This window comes from Pleurodeles waltl, chromosome 7, assembly GCF_031143425.1.
Source record: "Pleurodeles waltl isolate 20211129_DDA chromosome 7, aPleWal1.hap1.20221129, whole genome shotgun sequence".
Taxonomy (NCBI): Eukaryota; Metazoa; Chordata; class Amphibia; order Caudata; family Salamandridae; genus Pleurodeles; species Pleurodeles waltl.
Genome location: NC_090446.1, coordinates 1,164,030,560 through 1,164,056,086, shown reverse-complemented (window position 1 = coordinate 1,164,056,086; position 25,527 = coordinate 1,164,030,560).

Sequence of the window (25,527 nt, the reverse complement as noted above, 5' to 3'; positions counted from 1 at the left end):
TGTGCCCCGGTCAGGTGCGCCCAGATGGCCATCGATGGCTCTTTTCACTTTTTGGCACTAGAAAGCACATTTTTACTTTTAATCTTTAAAAAATCATACCTCCTAGTCCCTACATTGGATTTTAGTCCTTTTGGTGTCATTTTAAATAATAAAATATTCTCAATTTGTATAAAGTGGTGTTGGGTTTTTATTGTGTGTTGTGTATTACTTATTTACTGTTTAGGTGACATTAAATGCTTTAAAGATCTGTCTCTGAAGTTAAGCCTTACTGCTCGTCAGTCAAACTACCATAGGTTGAGAAAGGATTAATTTATTGAGACTTTGACTGGACCTTATTTGTGATTGTGGTAATATTACTAGTTGTCCTAAACTTATTAATAAACCACTTTCCAACAAAAACGCACTGTATAGTAACAAGTGTGTGAATGGTGGGGTCAGTATATGGTAACAGCATGCCTGGTGGTGTGGAATGAAGTGGAAGGGCACGTTCACTTCAATCTGTGGTATGTTGTAAGGGCTGATGTCTCCATCAAAGTATGGCCCTGACCTTAGTGTACACTTGGTAGAGGGAGGAGGAATAATGTTATTGAACCACTTCCTGATCTTAGTCAGATGACCTGAAATTTCACTATCACCTCCTTATCTGCACTGTCATGCTTCATATAAAATGACAACAGGCTACATTGTGCGTATATCGTTGTATAATAATCAAAATAATTAAATTAAATACTGCCATCCATAAATAAAAAGAAAAGGCATTCTTCATTTCAACGTCCAACAATTGGCAATTTCGAATAATATAACTCATGGTTGACCATTAACATATACTACTTTATCTACCACGAATGTTCACGCTCACAATCTGTCATATTGACTCATGCTCAAGTAGCGGTTCTAAATTGTCCCTTCATAACATTTATAGACAAGCTTCCCAAGATCATAAACGATGTGGTCATCATTCAAAAATTCATAATGAGCAGCAATACTAACATGGGAACCTATACAAACGTAACTTTATCTGGTGGTGGTGTCCTTTTCCTCATCTTTAACTTGTGTAGCTGGGACAGGATACTGTCTCTGTCCTTGCTAGCAACCCAGCTGACTCTCTTTTGAGTACCCATAAAGTGTATCCCCTGCTGAGAAATCTAAAGAGCATGGTTTCTTGTTCTATTGGAATTTTTTTATTTGACCTGTAGTTTCTTTTGGCCCTCAGCAGTTCTCCATAGGGCATTCCCCATTTAAGCCTTTCTGAGTGACTGCTGAGTGTGTGTAGTAGGCTGTTACGTGCCGCTTCCCTCTGAAAGTGTGTATTTGTAAGTTTGCCCTCTCAAACCTCTACCATCACATCCATAAATATAATTCTAGTGGTATTGATGTTACAATTGAAGTACAGGTTGATACAACTGTTTCTGAACTTCTCAACAAATCTCCTGCCAGACTCACTGGATCCCCTCCATATGATGAACAAGGCATCTAAGTATCATAGCAAAAGAATGCCCTTCTCTATAATTTGTATCATTTGTGAGGTATATTTGCTCATCCCACCAGCAAATTAATAAATTAACACAGCTTGGGGCAAAGCAAGTACCCGTTGCAGTGCCCCTGAGTTGGTGATAAATGTCTTCACTGAACATAAAAACATTGTTGGATAGATAGTATCTGATCATCCCCATGGTCATTAATCTGTGTGGCAAATGACAGATTGGTCTTGCTCTAAGGTAGTGTGTGCATGCTTGTAGCCAGATTGAGAGTTGTATGGCCGTATACAGGGAACAGTCATCTAGAGTCATGAGGAAAACCCCTTCTTCCCTATCAATCCCCCCTGTTTGCTGGAGGAAATCGATTGTGTCCCAAATGCATGAGGGTAATGCAGATACAAAATTTCTTTAAAAGAAATCTATGCACCTTGAGGTATTCTCTAGGACACTGCCCCTCGACGACACAATGGGCCTACCAGGCAGGTTACTCCTGTTCTTATGGATCTTGGGGAAGAGATATAGTACTGGTAAATTAGGAAAATCCTTTCTCAAAAGCTCAAGTCATCCAGACCAGGACAATAGTCTGATTATATTCTTCCCTAGAAATGAGGGTGTAACATTCTTCATCCCTGAGTTGCCTAAGGGCCTAATTGACATGCACATCACTAGGGATGATCACTATATTACCCGCTCTATCAGCAGGGTGAATAAATATATTTTGGTATTGGGCTAAGTTTTCAGAAGCTTGCCTTTGGTCCCTTGTAATGTTTTGTGTTCTTTATTGTTGTCTGCATTTTAGTATTTTGATCTGTTCATAGAAGGTATCTATTATGTCAAGTGGCAAATGTGTGCTTATGTAGATGTCGTTCTGAAATCTGTAGGGACAGCTTTGTCATACACTACTCCTAGTTCATCCAAGAGAAGTGAAGGATCCTTAACATACTTATTTACAGTTTCACCATCTTCCAGTTCCTGAAGAGTAATCAACATAACTATGATAGACCTGGCATCATTGGTGTGGTCTCACCTGTCTTTTTTGCCTCTGCTCCCCATGTTTTGACTGTGAGATGGACCTGTGCTAAAGTGCAAGTGCTCCTGTGTACATTGTATGTGTAATTGGCTTTTCCATGATGGACATATCTGATTTACTAGTAAGTCCCTAAAGTGCATTAGAGGTACCCAGGGCCTGTAAATCAAAGAGGTACCCAGGGCCTGTAAATCAAATGCTACTAGTGGGCTTGCAACAATGATTGTGCCACCCACATGAATAGCCCTGTAAACATGGTTCAGACCTGCTACTGCAGTATCTGTGTGTGCAGTTTTAAACTGCCAATTTGACCTGGCGGGTGTACCCACCTGCCAAGCCCAAACCTTCCATTTTTATACATGTATGGCACCCCTAAGGTAGGCCCTAGTTAGCTACATGGGCAGGGTGCAGTATAAGTTAAAGATGGGACATGTACTGATGTGTTTTACATGTCCTAACAGTGAAATACTGCCAAATTTGGTTTTCACTGTTGCAAGGACTATCTCTCTCACAGGTTAACAGGAGGGCTACTTGAAATATCCTTTAAGCGCAGTTTCTCTTTGAGAGCAGATAGAGGTTTGGATTTTGGGGTCTCTGAACTCACAATTTGAAAATACACCTTTTGGCAAAGTTGTTTTTTAAATTGTCTGTTTGAAAATGCCACTTTTAGAAAGTGGGCATTTTTCTTGCTTATACCATTCTGCCTGCTTGTGTATTCCCTGTCTGGGTCAGACTGACAGTTGGGCTGTTTGTGAATCCCCTCTAGACAGTGGCACAAAGGGAGCTGGGGTGTAGCCTGCTTATCCTGATGATCCAACTGATCTAGAGTGGAAGGAGGAGTGGTCACTTACACCTGAATGTATGCCTGCCCTTACACAATGCAGTCTTTAACCCCCTGGTGTGGGTCCGGGGCAAGGCCTGGGCAAGGCAGGATCTTGTGAACAACAGAGACTTTTCTTTGAAGTTTGCCTACTTCAAAGGCAGACAGGGGTATAAGTAGTGGGCCCAAAACCCTAGATTTGTAGAGTACTTCTGGAATCAAGAGGAACCTCTGCCAAGGAGAAGAGCTGAAGAGCTGGAGGAGGAGTACTGCCCCTTTGCCTGTGACTGTGCTTTGCTGGGTTGGCCTGCAGTTGATGCTTCTGCCTGAAAGAGGACAAAGACTTGACTTTGTGGTATATTCCTGCTTGTGAAGAATCTCCAAGGGTTTGGATTGAGCTTGCCTCCTGTTTTGAAGTCCCAGGGCCATCAAAGACTTCCTCTACCAGCACCTGGACTTTCTGCTACAGCGCCTGCCCTACCAAGTGGTGCCCTGTCCAGTCTAAAGTTAGCAGAACATGGACTGAAATCCACAGTGCAGAGCAAATTTTGATGCACCACCTGCAATGCGGATGAAAAATGACACACCTCCCGCTTCGTGGCTGAAATCAACGCTCCACCTGCATCGCGGCTTGGAGATTGACGCATCTGGGCTGGAGAACTGCAAACTCCACGCAGGGCGGTTTTCCAACACCATGCGGCCAGATTTCTAATACATCATCGCTGGGGGTCAAAAATCAACACAGGTCTGAGCAGATCTGAGGTTCCCTCCTGGAAATCAATGCATCGCTCTCTTGTAGGAGAGAAAAATGGTTTGTTATAATATGTGTGTGTGTGTGTGTGTGTATATATATAAATATATAAATATATATATATATATGCCAGGCCCTTTGGCTTACCCCTACAATCAACCAACCCAGCTCCATGTTCAGCCAAAGGTTGTGCATGGCATAAGTTGGCTACAGAGCCTCGTATGCAGCCAGAGCCTACGGCCTACCCCCTATAAGCACCCAACCCCACGCCAGGCATGGCCTTTGGCCATGTGCAGTGGGGGTTTCCCCTGTGGCCCACCCCCCACAGGCATTCAACCAGGTGCAATGCACAGCCTTTGGCTGTGAGCAGCAGGGATTGGCTGCAGGGCCTGGCCTGCAGACAGGTCCTGCCTATATGCACCTAAACCCCTGCCATGCACAGCCTTAGGCCCCCCTATATGCACCTAAACCCCTGCCATGCACAGCCTTAGGCCGTGCATGGTGAGGGTTGACCGCAGGGCCTTGCTATAGGTGGTCTCCCACACTTGTATGCAGAAAAGGTCCCGGTTGGCCCAGGCCCTAAGGGCTTGAGGGTAAAACAAAAAACTGAACTGAAGGAAGGGGGAGAATGGGGCTCCCATCCAAGGGATCTTTTTAGCCCCCGGGACCACCACCTCCCCAGTGGTTTATAAAAAAATGGGAGAGAGGTGCATGGATCCCCTTCCATTGGGCTCATCATCTGGGCTTTTTGTCTAAATCAAGGAGGGGGTCTTGCAGGCCTTCCTCCTAGGGTTTGAATAAGACCCGGGGACCACCACCTCCCCAGGTCTAAATACACAATAATGAGCAGGCCTGCGTGAACCTCCCGGCCTTGGGGGCCAAATACATATTTTAAACTGGAAGGGAGCCACAGGACCCTATTTCGGCCCCTGGGGTCCCCATCCCTTGGGGTCCATCCACATGGGTGTCCTGGCTCCAACCAGATAACCCAGTTTACATTGATGAAGACTGTGGGGGGAGCCAAAAGGTCCCTGTGGTCCCATCCGGCTCCCATCTCCTGTGGAAGCCAGCACTGCTTCGGTACACAGGGAGTAGCTAAATATGTAGCTCCCTGCATATGGGAGCAATCTGCAGAGAAAACACACTAGGATAATTTGTACTGTGCACAAGTGAGTGCTTCTTTGTTTGGTGGAGATTTGATCATATTCCTGTGCATTAAGAACAAGTCTCTAGAGTAGGTGGGAAACGCACAAGGGGAGCCTTTTATTAAGCCCTCCTTCACCCTGGGAAAAGGGCAGGAAGACTTGCATACCACTAATGTATGTGTGGAAGGGTCAAATCGGCGAGTCTTCTTGGCCAATTTACATGCTCGTAGTATCACTCCATAAGATATTGTGCTCTAATGAGCAAGTTTGCCAACACCTCCATCAAGGATTACAGATAACGTTTTAAGGTGGAATGGCAGAGAAAACTAGGGTTGGGTGGTGTTCTGCTACGTGGAATTCCACGGAGTGGCAAAAAACTCTGCGAATGAGAACAGCACCACATGGTCACCTATGCACGTGGCCATCTTGTTTTTCCTATTCTGTGCATGGTGCTGGGCCTACTTTTCATTCTATACTATATCTTTGCCATCCTTACTTTATCCTACTTACCCTTCCCTGTTTTACATTATTTCCTTTGTATGTGTATTTGTGTTGGTGTATTTTACACTATTGCCTCTTTTTTTATTTTCTGTGACTTTTTTATCCCTTTTTTGTTTTCCCCTAGCTTCCTCATTTCCTCCTCTCTGTTCCTTCTCCTCCTGTCTTTTTTTTATTCCCACCCAGCACCATTACAGAGCAAGGGAGATGGAGTGGATTACTGTCAAAACAGGGGTGCAGCAAACTGCACATCCTGCAGGCTCTGGCACCACCAAGGGGTACAACCTCATGCCATTTTTAGTGAAGAGGACTCTTTTTTCTTCTGCAGCGCCACCTCCCATCCATGCTGGCAGAAGGCCCTGGAGTGGGCACCACCTGTGGGAGCACCGGCTGCTGTGGGGGGATAGTGCACTGTTGCATTCGCTGATGTACTGGGGTTCGGAGCACCCAGCAGCAGCTGATGTAGTGCTGCGCCAATATCCAGGACTAGGGGTGGGACCTGCTTGACCTGCTGGGCATCCAGGCTGTGGGGCTTGGTGAGGACTAGTAATTGTTACTAATTTTGTTGTATTCTACAATGCTAATTTTGTTTTTAAATAGGATGCTGCTCACACTCAGAGGTAATTTAAGTTTGCATAATATTACAAATGTTATGTGATCCAATCTGAGCAAACAGGTGCTTGGTGCTACCTAGTTCTGCTTGCTGCTGTAGGCACTCGCTTGGGCTGATTATTTGAGAAGTTATGCTGACTCCTCTGTCCTTCTGTCACAAAGACAGTGGTACTGTGGAAGTAGTAGTAATATAATATCAGTGTGTTAGCATTCTCTGTGTCTTTCCCTGTGATGTATAGTATGCATCTATGCATTGAAAAGAGAAACTGACTGAGGGAGGGGTTGCAAGTTGCAAATGACGAGAGAGTGGCCATGGTTATGGTGATCCTCCCCCAATGCTAAGTTGTAGTTATTATTATTCAGTATCTAAGTAGTTTTGATGGCAGTGCAGCAAAGCAGGAAAGTAGTATGAGGACAGTCCCATTGCATTTGACAACCAAATCCATATGTCCTTCATTGACCAATTTATTCTACCCCCTTCATTGCGCTTCAAATGACCACAGTCATCATCAAATCTCTGCCCCTCCATTACTGTTGACTTGACTAGTGGTGTTTCTAAATTTGTCAATCAACAAAATGTCAAAGTGATATTTTAAATGGGAGAGAAGATACCGTGAACTGAAATGTAGTTAGGCATTGCGGTTGTATTATGTAAAAAAAAAAAAAAAATATGAAAAGGTGAAGTTACATCTGGCATCTAAAATGTGTAATGTTTTTTCTAGTCGCACAGACCACCAGTGCTGGGGCCAGCACCAGTGCACCAGATGAGGTAGCAGATGAATGGGGAATGCAAACCGAAATGAAAACAAGGTATCTTTTCCTCCCCTCCCAGTGCCCACTAAGTCACCTCCTAGTACCACACCCCTTTATTCATTCCTCAATTATGTCCTAGCCTACCAAAAACATTTTTAAAACACATTTTTTGGCATGTACCACATGTTACAGGACAAGTGTTCATATGGCTTCCAAAATGGATTTATGCTTGTTCACATCTTTCCCTTTTGACATTCATCAGCTTTCAGTTTCAACTACAGTGACTAAGCCTTAGCTTAGCCACACCATCAGTGATGGTACTTTTACTCCATAGTGATTAATGCCTTACTCATTAATCAGAGTTATTTTCCTTTTTTCCACACAAACTGTGTTGTTTTTTTTGTTGTTTTTTTAGGAAATCCTTTACAAGAAAAAACAAATCACTCTGCTTTTTTATTCTTATACTGCCTCATTTCAGCTAGTCAGTGCTATTATGTGAGGCACCTGTTTGTAAAATCATGCCCCTATGACTTTCCTAATCACATCAAAAATTCCAATGGCCCTAGGGGACCAGCAATGTCTTATACTGTGCCACTGTGTCATTTTTTTAAAAGTGTTTGCGCAGAGCATTCTTTACAATTTGCCTTTTTTATTTTTGTTCTTTCTTGATAAACCTACTCCTGCTGGTCCACCAATGACCTGGAAAGAAAAATACAGCTCAGTACTGGCAGCAGAGGCTGGAGGCCAACAGGTTCCACTACCAGCGGCTGGTAGATGAGGAGGGCCAGTCACATACCTCTGCTCAGGGCCCAATTTCACCAGCAAACCACCTGTGCCTCCAGCCTCCAGGCCACTCCAGCACCGCTGGCAGCTTGGAGCTGCCCGTCCTCAGCTCTGTACCACCATTGCTGGCCCCCTTTCAGACTATCGCTGAGTGCTGTGTGGGCTGATGCACTCTAAGTCTGAAGAATGTTTTTGTGCTTTACCTTAACTTTCCACTGATGCCTTTTCATGCCTGTCTTATTAAACTACTTCTCAAAGTGTATGCCAGCTAGGAGAGTATGCTGTAATTTCCTATTTTGCCTACAGAAACCTAGATAAACAATTACTTTTCTCATCTGTAGTAGAAGCTAGTTACATAATAACTAAAGTAGTTCACTTCACCCTTCGCCATAGTTCTCTTACCTGAATAGATGCAGTAATGGCTGGATGCTACTGCCTCTGTGAATGTTCCAAAACAGTAATGGAGGGTTTCTCAAGATGCCTTCTTTATGGTAGTAGTAATGTGCAAACAGGGAAGGCAACACAAGCAAGGCTCCATTTCCACCTAGGTGATCTCCAACTGGAGGATTAATAAAAAGGATCACAGGCAAATACATTGAAAGAAAAAACAAGAATTAGTAGGTTATACATATACATTTATATTATAGATTTAGAAAGACTAAGATCAGACTACTACCACAATGAGATATCAAAGAATACCACATATTATGAAAAAAATAGAAATGGTAAATTATTCTGAGAAATGGCGAGCACAGAATTTGAAAACCCAAGTGATGTAACCTCAAGTGAGGAAAAAAGTACTCAAAGTCTATACTCTGTAGTTGACAAGGTTAAGTATGTATTTACGCATAACAAAGACCTGAATGATGATACTGATGTTGAGGAATGACATTCTTACTTATGCTTGTTTGGGTAAGTGGAGCTGGTGTGTGATATTGCAAAGGTAATAGAAAACCTCCCCGGAGTGAGTTGGTGTTGCATTTAACCATATCCGCCCGACCAAGTATGTGACCTATTTGGTGTACATTAAGACACACCTCAAAAAAATTCACACAGCCCAGGGGAAGAGGATTAAGGGTTTGATGAATGGATGGTACAGGGAGTTTGGGGAAAGGTGTGACAAAGGCAAACACAAAACCAGAACAGTATTGATCTGGGCAATGAGCAGCATATGATCATCATCAATCTGTTGTGGAAGGAAATAAAGGAATGAGTAGGACACAGTTCGGTTAAACACACTGCAAACAGTCCTTGTGCCCCAGAGACCCAAGTTATGAGATATCTAAATGTTCTGTCTTCTAGATTTGAAAAAAATCAAATTATAGAGGAGTGGATTGAGCCCACCCAGTTCTAAAAAAATATGATTGTTAAAAGAACAATGATACTGTACTGCCAAATTGGGTGGTGCATCTGCAATCTCCTAAGGAAATGTCCGTCACTCTTGGGTGCCTGTCTGAACTGGTCCGGTAGGTAAGCAGGAGTGTTGAGCTCAGCTTTCGCCTTTTGTTCGTGTAGGAGAGGAGAAGGCCTGTAGATTGTAAAACAGAAACTGTATTTTAGAGTCACAGAGAAGGACAGAAGGAAGTAGAGCTTCATGGGGAGTGTAAGAGGAAGCCACAGAGGCAGGGCAAAAACAAGAGGACTCAGAGTTTAATGTGTGTCCCTAGTCAATACACACACTCAGTAGCATTTTCCAAATCAATGCACCTCTCTCAATTCCACATAGCTGAGTATTAAGCCTCAGAGTCATGGTTTCCCTTTGAAGTTGATAATTTCCTTCTTCCAGCTGTTGAGGTAGTCCTACCCTGAGTCCTTCAATCTTCCTCCTGACTCTGAGTAAGTCCGTCCCAGTCCTGACCCAAGTGAGATTGACCTGTAGTGCACTGCTGTTGAAAAACAAATAGAGAAACAGAACTGTAGTATTTTGTTTAGATTTGTATTTGTCAACTAAAGTTACTGGTCTGATCACTGAAGGAACAGAAAAAAGGAATGGAACCTACAAGTACATTTTGGCTAAGTAAGTTTGCAAAGACCAATCACCTTCATGAAAAATGATCACCCATCAAGCACTAAACACTGCAATTCATCAAAACCAAGATTACTATTAATTGGACACCCTCCCTCATTGTCTGCCACCACATACTTCATCATTCATCACTCACTCAATGGTGCAATAGTTGTAGTTACCTCTTCCAATTCAGGCACGGGTAAGTGCACAATTGTATTTTTGATGTAGGCAACACATTGGAATTTGGTAGTGGCACTCTTCAAATCAATGATTTTCTGAAGCAGCCTTGCTAAGTGATGCAAAAAAAGGATGGGCATGCGAGGGAGGCAGGCATGTTGGCTCATTTTGATCATTTTCAGTCTCTCCCCATTTTGAGGTAAGGGACTGGTCATCTCACTGCAACAACTGCGCTAGCTGCACTGAACACTCACTCAGCAGACACACTGGCTATAGGACAAGCCAGACACTTTATTGCCAGCCTCTAGCACTCTGGCATGTAGCACATTTTTCCATACCATTATAATAATGGGTTTTGAGCCACATACACCTATTTGGGGTCTTTCAGATACTCTTGTAACATCCTCTGAATGGTCACTCGTGCTGCCATTTGCTCAGCCTCTTTCGCCTTCACCTCTGGACTGAACTTAAGACCTGCCACTTGAAATCACGTAAATGCAGAGGTAGGGTCTTATTCTTCTGTTGCTGTTGTTGCCAGTGTTCTTGTTGCTAGTGCTGGCTGCTGTGAGACAAGGCTGCCCTCTCTGGAAGTTAAAGGCGGCACCCCAGAACTGCAGAGTGGGACTCTAAGATCCAGCTGTTCTTTTTCCAGGTCTTCAGCTTGCTCAACAATCCATCTCTTGTATTTTGAAACATCCCCTTCTGAAAAAGGAATCAAAGTGTCCAGAATTTGTGTTCTACAGTGGATCTAGTAGTGTGGCACAGACGCACTCTGTTGACGAGATGAAGCCATTTTCCAGCTTTATAATACAAGCCAAGAGAAAGATTAAGCTCGCAACTAAGGTATGCAGTTCTGGGTTTTCATTCACACCTGCAAATATGAACTTTTCAAACAATTTATTGAGCTGGTCCTGTAGCAGATGCAATAACAGGATACCTTGGCCCATCGTAATGTCCTCCTTGCTAGCATCCCATGTGAAAACCTCAAAAGGAAGTAGAATCTGTGTCAGGCATTTGACTAAGCCCCATGGGTCCACATCAATGGTCATAGCTTTCCCAATTGAATCCTCTTCTCTTTGAATGACACAGTCATTGATCTGTCCATACTGCTCAACCAGGCATTGCAACACGTAAAAGGTTGAGTTCCATTTGTTAGCAACTGCTGTATCAGGGCTTTAACTGGTATTCTATTAGCATGCTGAATAATCCACAACTGATTCTGGGCTTTAAAAGAGTGGCTGAAATGAGTGAAAATCCTTCTGCATGTGGTGAGTTTGTTGCTGACTGTGTCTTCTTTTTTGAGAAAATCTTGCATAACTAGGTTGATGCAATGCGCCTAACAAAGAACCCTGAAATAGCCACCATCTGCCATGGCCTTGACTATGTTACTGCCATTGTCCATGGCAACAAATCCAATTCTGAGACCTCAGGGTCTCAACTATTCAGACTGGTAAATTCATCCAAGATGTTTGCAGCTGTATGTGATTTCTCCATGGCAAACAAGGCCACTTTTGCATGCCGCTGAACGCTCTTAAAACTTTCTTCAGAGCCAAGACCTTACCCCCTAAAAGATATCCAGTGTGCAGTGATGCACATGTAATCAGTCGCCTGACAACTGGTCCACATGTCTGTGATCGGGTGGATAGTGTGAACAATACTTTGCTGCACAGCTTGTTCAACCAATTGGTATGTAATTTCCAGACGATCGCTAATCAGGCTCGACACTCTGCTGCATTCGAAGGGAGAATTTTCTCCGTTGCCGGATGCACGCTGTGCGCGGACTAGCAACGCGACGCGGCAGAAGGGCCCTCCATTAACATACTTTGCACAGCTTCCTTAGGACGAGAAACCCCTGGGCACAGACAAAGTGTTAGGACCAGTAAAGGCAGTGTTGTCCCTTTGTAGTCCTGATGAGGCCCCTATTTAAAAGGCCGAAACGCGTCAACACTTTGTGGATCTCGGCGAGGGTGGATATAAAGTGTACTTGACCCTTCAGAGTAGCACCACACGTTGCAAGGAACACCAAGAAGAAATTGATAGGTGTCCAGCATTTGTGGGTACAGGAATCCACAACCATTGCATTTGAGTGGATTATGATTATAAATTCTCTACGTTACCACTACCTCTTTGCGAGGAGGTTTATTTGGGACAATCTACAAATGATGTTTTGCTGTTGTTTGATTTGTTATGAGGTGCTCCCTAACTGGTGATGTTTTGTAATTTGTATTTCTTGTGCTATGTTTTGGTATCACTGAGACATTTCGTCATTCTTGAGTCATTTCTGAGTGTTTCCTTTCTTCGTTCTGCTTTAAAAATCTTCAAACAAATGTTATAAAGAAATTAATTCTCGAAGAGAGTATTAATCACTTTTTTTCAGAAATAGGATAATTAATCCCGGCCTTTTGACCAACCTTGTTTTGTATTATGTTTTATTACCCAGGTCAGGTAGGGTTTCTGGGTAAACCTCTTCTTCTCTACATGTCCAACCAATTGCAGCACATCGTAATGCAGCACTTGAACAGCACCTCTGTCAAAATAGGGCCAGCTTGGAACCTTTCATTTTGGGCAGATAGCTGCCACAAATTCTACGAACCCCACTTCTTCCACAAAAGAAAAAGGGAGGAGGTTCAGCGCCAACATTTTTGCCAGCTTCCCACTGTACAAATGTGCCTTTGAGTGGTTGCAGTCTAGGACCTCTGATGGCTAAACATGCTTTTAATAGTAACCTGGGTTTACTTCTTTTCTGCGGCTACTGATGAAGGTGACCTTTGAGAAGTAGGTATAGTAGACTCAATGTGCATTGTGGGGCAGTCACTGTGTGGCCTAGTGTCTCCATCTGCGACTCGGAGTCTCCTTCTGCGATTGTGCGGTCACTGAAGCAGGTGATTCTGGGGCATTGATGGGGACAGGGATGCTTTGTGTGAGGATGTCAACCTCTTCTTCCTCATCCTCATCACCTCCCACTATGACTGGATTTGTAGATGATGTTTCCTTGCTCTCCACACCTTCACGACCACAACCATGTTCAGCAATGTTATTAAGGTACTTCTCCCACTGGATTGCGTGATTATTTTTTCATATGGGTCGTTTGGCCTCCAGTATCATAAAGTGAACCAGACTAACCTCAACAAACATTCATGTGGCAAATGGAGCATATTGAAATGTTCTCCTCGCTTTTGCTAAGCATAAAAAAATCACAAAGTGGGGTAAAGTACTTTGTTTGTGGGCCACTGTCAATGCCTGAAAAAGAACTATTGGTAGGTGGGTGTGTTGTCGATTGTTTCTTTGCACTACATACTTCTACTGAGGTGTTTGTTGGTGCAGGTCTTGTCTGGGGCCTCACAAATATGGGAGCTGGTGGTGCTCCGTGTGCCACATCCCTCAGAGCAGATTGAATAGGAGGAGTAGTTTTGGTCTCCTCTATGCCAGTTTGCACAATGACTGGCTCGTCACCGTCATCTTTCTTATCATTCCCTTCCATAATTCTAAGGCTTTCAGGAACTTTTCTTTTGTCTTGCCTCTCCTGGCCTCTCTCAGACTCTTCTGGGGTCCACTTCAGGTCCCCATCACCCTCATCAGAAATGGTGAGATCTGGGAGGCAATGATTCTAAAAGAGAAGATGTTTGCTCAGCAGGAAGCTTGACCTTTTCTGTTCCAACTTCAGGACTCCCTGACCTGGTTCTGGCCAGGAGTCCACTTGGCTCCACCAGCCTGCCCCCGTGCTCCTGACCCCCCCAACTGCCGCCTGGACAGTAGTTCGAGGCCATCCTCCACCCGCAGGCTCCCGCCTGCGCCTCATCCCTGGTGCCTAGTGGTAAGCTTCTCTGATCTCCAACGACCGTGTAAGCGATCCTTGTGTGTATTTCTGGTATTTTCTGCTTTCCGTTTATATCTTTTTATGCTCTATAGTATCACGTCTATGCCTTTTTACATGTCTATGCCATTGTATATTTTGTAATATTCGTTGTTAGCCTGTTTGCTTTTCTCTACCCCTCTGCTTTGAGTGCTCCTCACTCCGCGCTCTCTGACCCCCTGCCCCCCCCACATTCATCTCTTGCCTCGCTCTCCCTCTCCCCCACCTGTTTTTCCCAGTCCTCCGGCTCCGGCCGGTCTCCTTCATCCCTGCCGCAGCCTCCCCTGTGGCCCCGCCTCCAGCGCACACCCATTGGCCTCCTGCCAGTGCTCCACCCTCCCACCCCACCATCTTAATGGTGGCCGCACCGCTGGTGAGGCGCGCCAGTGGCAGGCCCGTCTGCGCCCGTCCACACCTGGACCACGCACAGCGCCAGTCCCACCGATCCCCCCAGCCAAAACACCCCCAGAAAACTCTACTCCCATTTCACCCTCCACTCCCTGAACTCAGGCCCTCGTCCCACCTGCTCCCAATCCAGCCCCCCACACACACACAGGGCCCCTTCACCTGCTACACCTGTCATTTCTCCTGCTCCACATCCCACACACCCCACACCAATCCCAGAGCCCCGGCCAAACACAAAAACCCCAACACAATATTTACCCACACTGCCCCCACGCCCACCAACCAGCCCCACCACATAACACCTCACAACCTGAACACACCCCACAACAACACTATCGCACAACACAACAACAACAACCACCACAACCATCTCAACTGCCTGATCCTTAACACCCGCTCCCTACACAAACATGCCATAGAACTCTGACACCTCATCACATCACACTCACCTGACATCGTCTTCCTCACGGAAACCTGGACGAACCACTCTTCAGATCCGGACATAGCCACAGCCACCCCCATAGGATACAAACTCCAACGCAAAGACTGCCTTAACAAGCCAGGAGGTGGTATCGCCATCCTGCAAAAAGACACCATTAAAGTCACCATAAACTCCCAAGACACCCTCGACACAGCAGAACACATGCACTTCCTAATCCACATAAACAACAACTCCACCCTCAGAGGTACTCTACTTTACAGACCCCCAGGACCACGCCCGCCTTCTGTGACACCATAGCCAACACCATCAGCACGCACACCCTCACCTCCACAGACTACATCCTCCTCGGCGATTTCAACTTTCACTTGGAAAACCTTCAAGACCACAACTCCTCCTCCCTCATTCACAACCTCACCAACCTCGGACTCAAACAACTGGTCACAGCAGCCACCTACTCAGCAGGACACACGCTTGACGCAATCTTCACCTCAAGCCAACACATAACCTACACCCACACCACCGAACTCCAGTGGACTGACCACCACTGCGTCCACTTCTCCTTTGCCAAACCCCCCACACACCGCCACCAACACACCACGCCCTATCGCATGTGGGACAAGATCCCCACAGGACGCCTGAACTCCCAACTGGCACATAACGCCCCCCCACACCAACGACCCCAACACTGCGGCCCACAACCTCTCAAAATGGATCACTACCAGCGCAGACACACTAGCCCCCCTCAGAAAAAACATCACCGTCCGCAACATTAAGAACGCCCCTTGGTTTACCACTGGACTCCAAGCGCAAATGCCGTCAAGCGGAGAAAGCCTGGCGAAAAGAACTCTCAACAACCAACTTCTCCACCCTCAAAACCTCCATTCGCACCCACCACCAACTCATACGCACCCTCAAAAGAGCACACTACAAGGAACGCATTGACAACATCTTCCAAAACAGAAAAGAACTCTTCACCATCATTAAAGAGCTATCCAAACCCACAGCCAGCAACATAGACCCCACACACACACAGCCCCTCTGCGACACCCTCTCCAACCACTTCCACCAAAATCGTGGACATACACAACAGCTTCATACCACACACACCCACTGCACACGCCACTCACCCGTCCAACACAGACCCCACTCACGCCCCCCCAATCTACTTACCACCTGGGCCCCAACCACCAACGAAGAAACTGAAAAAACCATGAACTCCATCCACTCTGGATCCCCCTCCAACCCCTGCCCTCGTCGCATCTACAACAAAGCCAGCCCAACCATCGCCCCATACTCCGCGATATAATCAACTCCTCATACGACACCACCACCTTCCCAGACCTCTGGAAGCACACAGAAATCACTGCACTCCTAAAAAAGGCCCAAAGCCGACCCAGAGATCCTCTCCAACTACCTCACCATCTCCCTCCTCCCTTTCCTCACCAAGGTCACTGAGAAACTAGTTAACGCCCACCTATCCCACTTTCTTGAGGAAAACAACACACTGGACCCCTCCCAATCCGGGTTCCGCAAGAACCACAGCACGGAAACCGCCCTCATCACATGTACTGACGACATCAGAACCAGAGTCGACAAGGGCGAGACTGTCACACTCATCCTTCTAGACCTCTCTGCGGCCTTTGACACTGTCAGCCATCACACACTCCGCACACACCTCCACAACACAGGAATTCGACACAAAGCTCTAGACTGGCTCACCTACTTCCTCACCGATCGAACCCAAAAAGTCTGCCTCCCACCCTTCCACTCCACTGCTACCAAAATCATCTGCGGAGTCCCCCAAGGGTCCTCCCTCAGCCCCACCCTCTTCAATATTTACATGACCCCTCTCGCCAACATCCTCTGACCACACGGAATCACCATCCTCTCCTACGCAGATGACACCCAACTCATCATCTCCCTCACCCGCAACCCCACCACCGCCAAAACCAACCTCCACATGGCACTCCTTGACACCGCCACCTGGATGACAACAAATCACCTCAAGCACAAGTCAAACAAAACCGAAATCATCATCTTCGGCCCCAACAAACCCATTTGGGATGACTCCTGGTGGCCCACTGCACAAGGCCCCGCACCCACCCCCGCTAACCACGCACGCAACCTCTGTATCATCCTGGACCCCTCCCTCTCCATGACCCAGCAAATCAACGCAGGCCCCTCCTCCTGTTTCCACACACTCCGCACACTGAAAAAAACCTTCAAATGGATTCCCACAGAGACCAGGAAGACTGTCATCCATGCACTCATCAGCAGCAGGCTAGACTACGGCAACGCCCTCTACGCCGGCACCACACTCAAACTCAAATGCAAACTCCAGAGAATCCAGAACACAGCCGCCCGCCTCATCCTGGACCTCCCCCAACACGAACACATCTCACCACACCCCAAATCCCTTCACTGGCTCCCCATAGACAAGAGGATCACTTTCAAGATCCTCATCCATGCACACGAATCCCTCCACAACACCGGCCCATCCTACCTCAACGAAAGAGTGAACTTCCACACTCCCACCTGGAAACTCCGATCTGCCGACCTCGCACTTGCCACAGTCCCCTGCATCCAATGCACCACCACAGGAGACAGGTCCTTCTCCTACCTCGCCCCCAAAACCTGGAACTCCCTCCCCACCAACCTTTGCAAAACCAAAGACCTCCTTCTCTTCAGAAAGAACCGCAAGACATGGTTGTTCGAACAGTGACCCTCCGTGCTCCTTCCCCCCAAGCACCTTGAGACCCTCACGGGTGAGTAGCACGCTCAATAATTTTCTTTGGATTGATTTATTTGATTGATTGATTGAGGAAGATCTACTATTAATGGCTGCTGTCCATTTTCCTCTGTTTCCTGAAATAACTGGGTGCTACTTTGCGAAAGGGACAAATCCAATCCAACGTCACTGCTTGTTGGCATCACCATGATTACAGTGGCTGCCTTACTGATAGACATGGTCTTGTGCTTAGGTTGGGGTGGTGCTGTTGATGCAGAAGTGCTGCCCCACATTCCTCCCCCGGAGGCTGGTGCGGCAGGTACCTATCTCCTGAAAAAGGCTGTGGTCGGCACACCACTGGTAGAAAGTTGCTTCTTCTCACTGGCCCCTTTCTTGGGAGTATTGTCCTTTGGGGCCATCTTAAAGCTCTCAGTTGGCCTTGGCACTAAGCTTCAGAAGCGGAAGAGATTGGAGGACTGATGTCACTGTACAGGCCTTCTGTTGGGCAGTACTGCAGGTGATGTCTCTTCTTCCTGTGTGCACCTAAAATCACACAAGCAAGAAAAACAGTGAACCATGGCATTTTTGCAGTTTGAATTAGTACAGGCAAATGCAATATCAGTGTGGTTGGTTACTTAGGTAATAATAAATCAACCATTTTAAAGCCAAACCACACCACCATACCATAACATTTCATTTCCAATCAGGATAACACAACATACAGATATAGCTCTTTGCTTGTCCATCTATTCTAAAGGAGATACATGTGGCAGTGAAGAAGGTGCATAGGTAAATAATCCTTTAAAAAATGAAGGTTAGTGTGCACCTGTGGCACGTAAGGTATGTCAGTTTGAAATGGAATAACCATTCAAAGAATGAGTGATGCTGATGTGTCTGCAGTGCACCACAAGCAGGATGTCCAAGATGAATTGGGATTATATCTAAATAAATGAATGCTGTTGTGCGGCTGTGGGCCTTTGGTGGGTGGATGGATTGAGGCAAAATGAAAACCAAATAATAAAAAAAGTAAAATAAAACATTAAAATAAAAAAATATAAATTACAAAATATAAAAAAAATCCTAAATAAAATTTTTACAAAATTAAAATAAAATTCAACATTGAAAGAAAACAATTAAAATAAAAAATGTAAAATAAACAAATTAAAATTAAAAAATGATAAATAATTGCTGATGTTTGTATGGGATTATGAGAAGAAACCTACTGTGAGGTAAGGGGTACAAATGAAAAATGCAAAAAAATGCATGTGTTAGAATAATATACATACTCTATGATTCTCAAGAATATTATTGAACTGATATCACATCCATCCATGCAAGCCTATCCAAAGGAACACTGGGTGGATGCACAAAATGGCCACCAGACACATGGTCAAATAAAAGCGAGCAAGGAGGCATGGGGAACAAAGAGCATATTCAAGCATATGGCAAAGGCACACTGGCTGGATGCACAAAATGGCCACCAGCCACATGGTCAAACAACAACAGTGAGCAAGGAGGTTTGGGAAACAAAGAACACATGCAAGCATATAGCAAAGGCACAATGGCTGGATGCACAAAATGGATGCCAGAAACATGGTCAAATAATAACAGGGAACAAGGAGGCATGGAAAGCAAAAAACACATTCAAGTCTATGTCAAAAACACACTGTCTGGATGCACAAAATGGCTGCCAGTAACATAGTCAAACAACAACAGCAAGGAAGGAGGCATGGAGAACATATAATTCATGGAAGCCTAAGGCAAAGGGACACAGGCTGGATAAACAAAATGGCCACAAGCCACATGGTCAAACAAAAACAGTGATCAAGGAGGTATGGAGAACAAAGAACACAAGCAAGCCTATCGACATAGGATACATAAAATGGCATGGAGAACAAAGACAAATGATGGCCGATGATAAACTCACACACACACACACACACACACATACACATGCACACACACACATACACTGGCCAGACAAAGGAGTCATGCTGGTAACACTGAAGAAAACATTTACATTAATTCAGCAATGCAAAATATATAAATTGACTGAGCAATAAAGATTTTACAACCACACTCATCCTTCTATGCCATCAGATATATTATCCCACATATACACTTTTTGTACAACAACATGAAATGCAAACAATAGTCAACATTTTTAATTTAATCCAATGTCATCCACTGTATGCTATTCCACTCTTTGCCATGCCACTCCAAAACCACTCCAGCTGCACCACTACAGTCTATGTAATTGCACCTCATGCCTCTACAGTGTATCTCACTCCACTCTATGCCACTCCACTCTACAGCACTCCACCCTACCCCACTCCATTATTACACCTTTTTTTTAAATTGATGGTTAAAATAAAAAATAAAAAAGAACGGGGTCTCTCCTGTTTGCTTTTCATTTTGCCCCCAGGTGGGCCAGGTCCGGGGGCATTCATAAAATATAGGAGGGGGACCCAGGGGCCCACTTCCTAGGGCTTATAAAAGCCCCAGAGACCATCATCACCAATATGCGGGGTAACGTGGAACCCTCCCACTCCCCAAGGACCTTCTGAGGTGTCCACACTTGGAAGCTAGTTGGTTCCTTTTGTAAACACTCCGCTTTCAGCAAGCAGGAGCTGTCAAACAGCTCCTGCCTGCTGAAAGTGGAGTTTTCATCTCTTTGACTGCCTGCTAACATGATCGCAAGGTTAGAGATGAAAACCTTGCTACCACATGAAGGGAGCTGCATTTTCAGCAGCTCTCTGCATGCAGGAGCAATGCCGGCTCCTACAGGAGGTGGGGAGCCGGCTGAGATTGCGAGGACCTTCAGGCTCCCTCTGCAGTCTCCATCAAATAATTCTGGGTGCCCTGGTTGGGGCCAGGCCAACCATTAAAACAGGGAGATGGGGATCTCCGGGACCAAAAATGGCCTAGGGACAATGGTCACGTGCCCCCTCCCTTTTCAAAAGGAGTATTTGGCCCCGGGGAGGTGGAGTCCCTGGGGCCCAAGTGGGAACTTTTGGCCTCCATAAATAATTTAAAAAGAGCCCCAGGGGAGGTCCGTGCAGTCCCCCAATAGAACATTTTTAATAGTTCCTTGGAGGTGGTGGTCCCTGTATCCTGGGAGTGGTCTTTGCGGCTCCCCTCTTTTTTTTATGCAGCCCAGTGGTGATGGTGGTCCCTGGGGCCCGGGAGTCCGTGTTGCTCCCCATATCTTTATTTACTGTTTCCCTGTGGGGGTGGTGGTCCCTAGGGCTCAAGAGGGGACCATGTGGCCCCCCAACAATTTTTATTAGGTAGCCCCATGGAGGAAGTGATCCCATTGGCCCAGGGGGCTTGTGCGGCCTCCCTTAATACATAGATTTAATGTTGCCCCCATTTAAGCTCCAAACTCCTTCGGCTGTGGTTGGTGCGGGGTCTGAAGCTTAAAGGGGTTGACAGAAGGGCCTAGTCACACACCAGGCCCTGCAGCCAAACCCTGCTGCACACAGTCGAAGGCCAAAGGCTGTGTGTGGCATGGGTTAGGGTGGTTATAGGGGGTCCCTGCAGGCCCTGCGGCAAACCCCCATCACACGCAGCTACAGCATTGTGTGGGGTTTGGGTGATTATAGGGGGTTGGCTGCAGGGCCTGTTTGCAGGCCAGGCCCTGAGGCCAAACCCAGCCATGAAGGGCTGAAGGCCAAAGGCCATGCATGGCATGGAGTTAGGCATTTACAAGGATGTGGAATTCCTAACACCTGGGACGTATTGTTTGGGGTCAAGGGCAACAAGCTTTCATGTTTATTTTGTCCTTGGGACAAGTAGACTCAAACCCCTGTAGCACAAACCCTTTGGCTCCCAGTTTACAGAGAACGGAACTGTCTGTAGGTGAGGTAATATGTGTATCCATATGTTAATGCTGTTCGAACTTGTATTTACGGTTTATTAATGAAAAGCCTTCATTATTAGGTTTAAAGTTGTAAATAAACTTTTTAAGGTCACACTGCTTTACTGACAGTGGATCCAGTAGAAAAATAAAAAAGGGTACACATGTTTGAAAAGTTTAACTATATGAGGCTAAGTATAATGCTCCCAGAATGCTCTCTGATTAGATGCAAGTGGTTGCAGAAGCTTGTAAGCAAGGGTGATTAGTCTTTGCTTTTAAAATAAAATGTTCAGAAAAAAATGCAAGTTGGAAAAAAAAACTTCACTACTATGAAATCTTTGGTGTTATTTCTTTGAAGCATCATTTAGTAAAATGTGATGATGCATGCTAGTATTTCCAAAAAATGTTCCTAATGGAAAATCAGTGTAACCCTTTTCAACAAGATTATGGGAAGCATGAAAATAAATAAGCACTGACAAAGCAATCCGTTCCACATTTTTTGTGAGTCTTTTGGTTTCATCAGTGCGTCTTGTTTTGACCTGGCTTTTGTAACACTTTATTGTTGTGGGAGCTGCCAGGCCCTCACCATTGTAACAAACACTAACAAAAAGAAAAATAACTTTTTGGTCTCAAAAAGCACACATTTCCACCAGTAGCGTAACAAAGGCCCACAGCCCCCCTCCCTGGGGTGGCTTCAGCACAGCACCTGCCCTGAGTGAGTCTAGAAGGGGGGCCTCCATGTTCTTTGTAGGGGGCCCCCCTCCAGTTTCTTTACGTCACTAATTGCCACAGTAGTTCCCCGTGCAGGAAGCTGGCCTGGTGTGTGGTGAGTACCTATGGTATTATCACCGGATACCAGGTCCAGGAATCCCCTTGTTAGTGAAGTGTAGACAGTGTCTAGAAGCCAGGAACTCTAGCGGTAGCTGTGGATAGGCAGCCAATGTTTATCTAGGAGGCATGCAAATCTCATGCAATGCCACTGTCGTCACACACCACTTACACATATGACAGAACCATACAGTGTTACAAAAATAAAGGTATATTATTTTAGTGACACAAAAAATACATTACTAGATAGGCAACTCTCTAACAGGAGGTAAGTAAACACACTATATATGTACAGTAACAATCAGGAATAGGCATAAAAAGCTATAGAAAAAAGTGAAAAGCAATGGGCAATACTGAAGGCCCAGGGGGAGACCAAACCATATACTAAGAAAGTGGAATGTGAAAGTGGGGTCCCCACCAAAGCAAGTGGAAACAGGAGTCACAGAAAGGCCCGCGCAGCACACCTAAAGAGAGGTTCTACATCGCAGGAGAAGCATGCAGAGGGCTGTGCGTCGCAGGGAAGAGTGATGGGGCAGAAACTACATGAAGCCTGAAGATCCCTTTGAGGAGATGCCAACAAGCTTTGGTAGCTGCAAGAGATGTGGTGCACAGGGGTACTGTCCTGTGTGGGAAGTCAAGGGCTTACGTTCACCAAAGTTGGATAGCTGGCAGAGAGGACCATGGGGACCAGTCCAGACCACCACCCGTGATGCAGGAACCACGCAGCTCAGGATGAGAGGACATCCACGTAGCCGGTCGTCGTTGTAGTTACTGCCTGCTGATGCAAGGAAGTGACTCCTTCACTCCAAGGGAGATTCCTTCTTGCTTCTTGTGCAGACTGAAGGCTTGCCACCCTCAGAGGATGCACAGCCATGGAAATGTTGCAGTTGCTGGAAGGAGCCAGAAAGACAATGTTGCAGGGCGAAGTGGTCATGGTTGTTACGGATTGCAGATTCCTGAGGAATCCATTTGCAGTTCCAGTGGACAGAAGTCAAAGTAAACAGTGCAGAGGAGTCCTGCTGGAGTCTTGCCCATCAAATCTGAGGACCCACCTAAGAGGGAGACCCTAAATAGCCCTGGAAGGGGTCACCTATCTGGTGACCACCTATCAGGAGGGGGCTCTGACGTCACCTACCTGGCCTGGCCACTCAGATGCTCCCATGGGCCTCTGCCCACCTTTAAGAGGGCAGAATTAAGGGACCCTCTGGAGGAGCTCTGGGCACCACCACTGGGGTGGTGATGGACAAGGGAGTGGTCACTCCCCTTTCCAGTTTTTTGCCAGAGCAGGGACCGGAGGTCCTTAAACCAGTGCAGACTGGTTTATGCAAGGAGGGCACCAAATGTGCCTTTCAAAGCATACCAGTGGCTTGGGGAGGCTACCCCTCCCAAACCATGTAACTCCTATTTCCAAAGGAAGAGGGTATTGCCTCCTATCCCAAAGGAAATCCCTTGTTCTGCCTTCCTGGTTTTGAGCTGTTCAATCAGCAGGAGGGCAGAAACCCATCTGAGGGGTGGCAGCAGCTTGGGCTGCCGGGAAAACCCCAGATGGAATCATACTTCCAATACTGGCAACAGTATTGGGGTATGATTCCGACATGTTTGATACCAAACATGCCCAGGTTTGGAGTTACCATTATGTAGTTGGACAAAGGTAGTGACCTATGTCATGCAGGGGTGCCCTCACACACAGGTGCCTGCCCCCTGCCCTCTATTGTAGGAGGGCCTACCATTGGGGTGGCTTACAGTGACGTGATGTAGTGACCTGTAGTGAAAAGGTTGAATGCATGCTTTCACACAGGCTGCAATGGCAGGCCTGCTGATACACCATGCATGGACTCCCCATGGGGGACATAATACATGGTGCAGCCCATGGGGGACCCCTGGTACCTGGGTACCATACACTAGGGACTTAAAAGGGGGCACCAGTATGCCAAATATGGGATGTTTGCGGTCCAAGCAACCAAGTTTAAAGGGAGAGAGCACAGTCACGGGGTTCCTGGTTAGCAGGATCCCAGTGAACACAGTCAAAACATACTGAAAACAGGCAAAAATTGGGGGTAACCATGCTAAGAAGAGGTTACTTTCCTACACCAGGTACTGAACAAAATTACTTTGTATGCCAATATGCTCCTGGTGGAAGAGCTGAATGTGATCACTCACAGTAAAGCCAGCCGATAGATAGAGAAATAGAAGTTTAATAAAAACAAAATGGATTTGCTAGCCCCGACCCAATTCGTAAAGAATGTCACAAAACTGCACCCATGGTATGTCTTTGAATAAGTGGCTTTTATGAATTTACAAGAACTTATAGAAGTAGACCAGGAAATCGTACCCCTAGAAACTATTCGTGAACTATATTTTAACACGAGCAAACATGCATGTGTAGATTTGCTCATGTGAAAATATATTGAGTATTTACAAGTTCACTTTCACTCCAACCATTTGTTTTCCCCAACCCTCGAAGAACTTCCACTTCTGCCATTGTCAGAAGTAAATTTCCAATCTTTATCATTATGGGAAAAAAATTAGACAAGAGCTGTTGAAAATCCTTAAAACATGCAAGTTCGTAGGTTTGCAGACTCAAAGGCATTCCAGCCCTGGAACTATTGCTTACTGCTTCTTCCAGCCCCAGTATGTAGATTTGTGGAAATTGCTATAGTAGGGATTGAAGTTGGAACTATAGCAGTAGCCCTGGCATAATAAGAGATGCTATTATCAGAGCTCTCACATAATGAGATTGCTGTCATACTTTGTCACCGCACTACATGGCACCAAAGGGACAAGTAGATTTTTTTTTTACAGGACAAGTAGATTTAAGAAGCAACCTGTCCCCTGGACAAATACATTTTTTATTAAATTCCACACCCCTGTGTTTATAAGGGAGTTGGCTGCAGGGCCTAGGCACAGGACACACCATGCGGCTAATCCCCACTGTGCATGGCCAAAGGCCGCGAATCGCACAGAGTTGGGTGGTTATAGGGGGTTGGCTGCAGTACCTGGCCAGTGATTTATTTGGGTGCTTTGGAGTCCGTCACACTTAGGAGCATACTGTGGAAAGTTGTGAATGCCTGCTGTGAAAGAGATTTAGAGTGAGTCGAGTTGACCAAATAACCAATACCTTGGGGGTGGAATTGCCGGGTCAGAGGACAGGTTGGACAAGCCAGGCCAGTACACGTCCTCGTGACTCTCTTTTTTCCCTTCAGTATATTTGGGCTTAACACATGAGCATTTGCGCGGAAACAAGCACGAGTAAAATGACACAAAAAGACATTCAAAGGCATGCTCTCACCCTGAATGCTCTTTGGTGATTAATCGACTGTACTGCACAGTCCCCAACATACCTGTGCTCTTTAAGTGCAT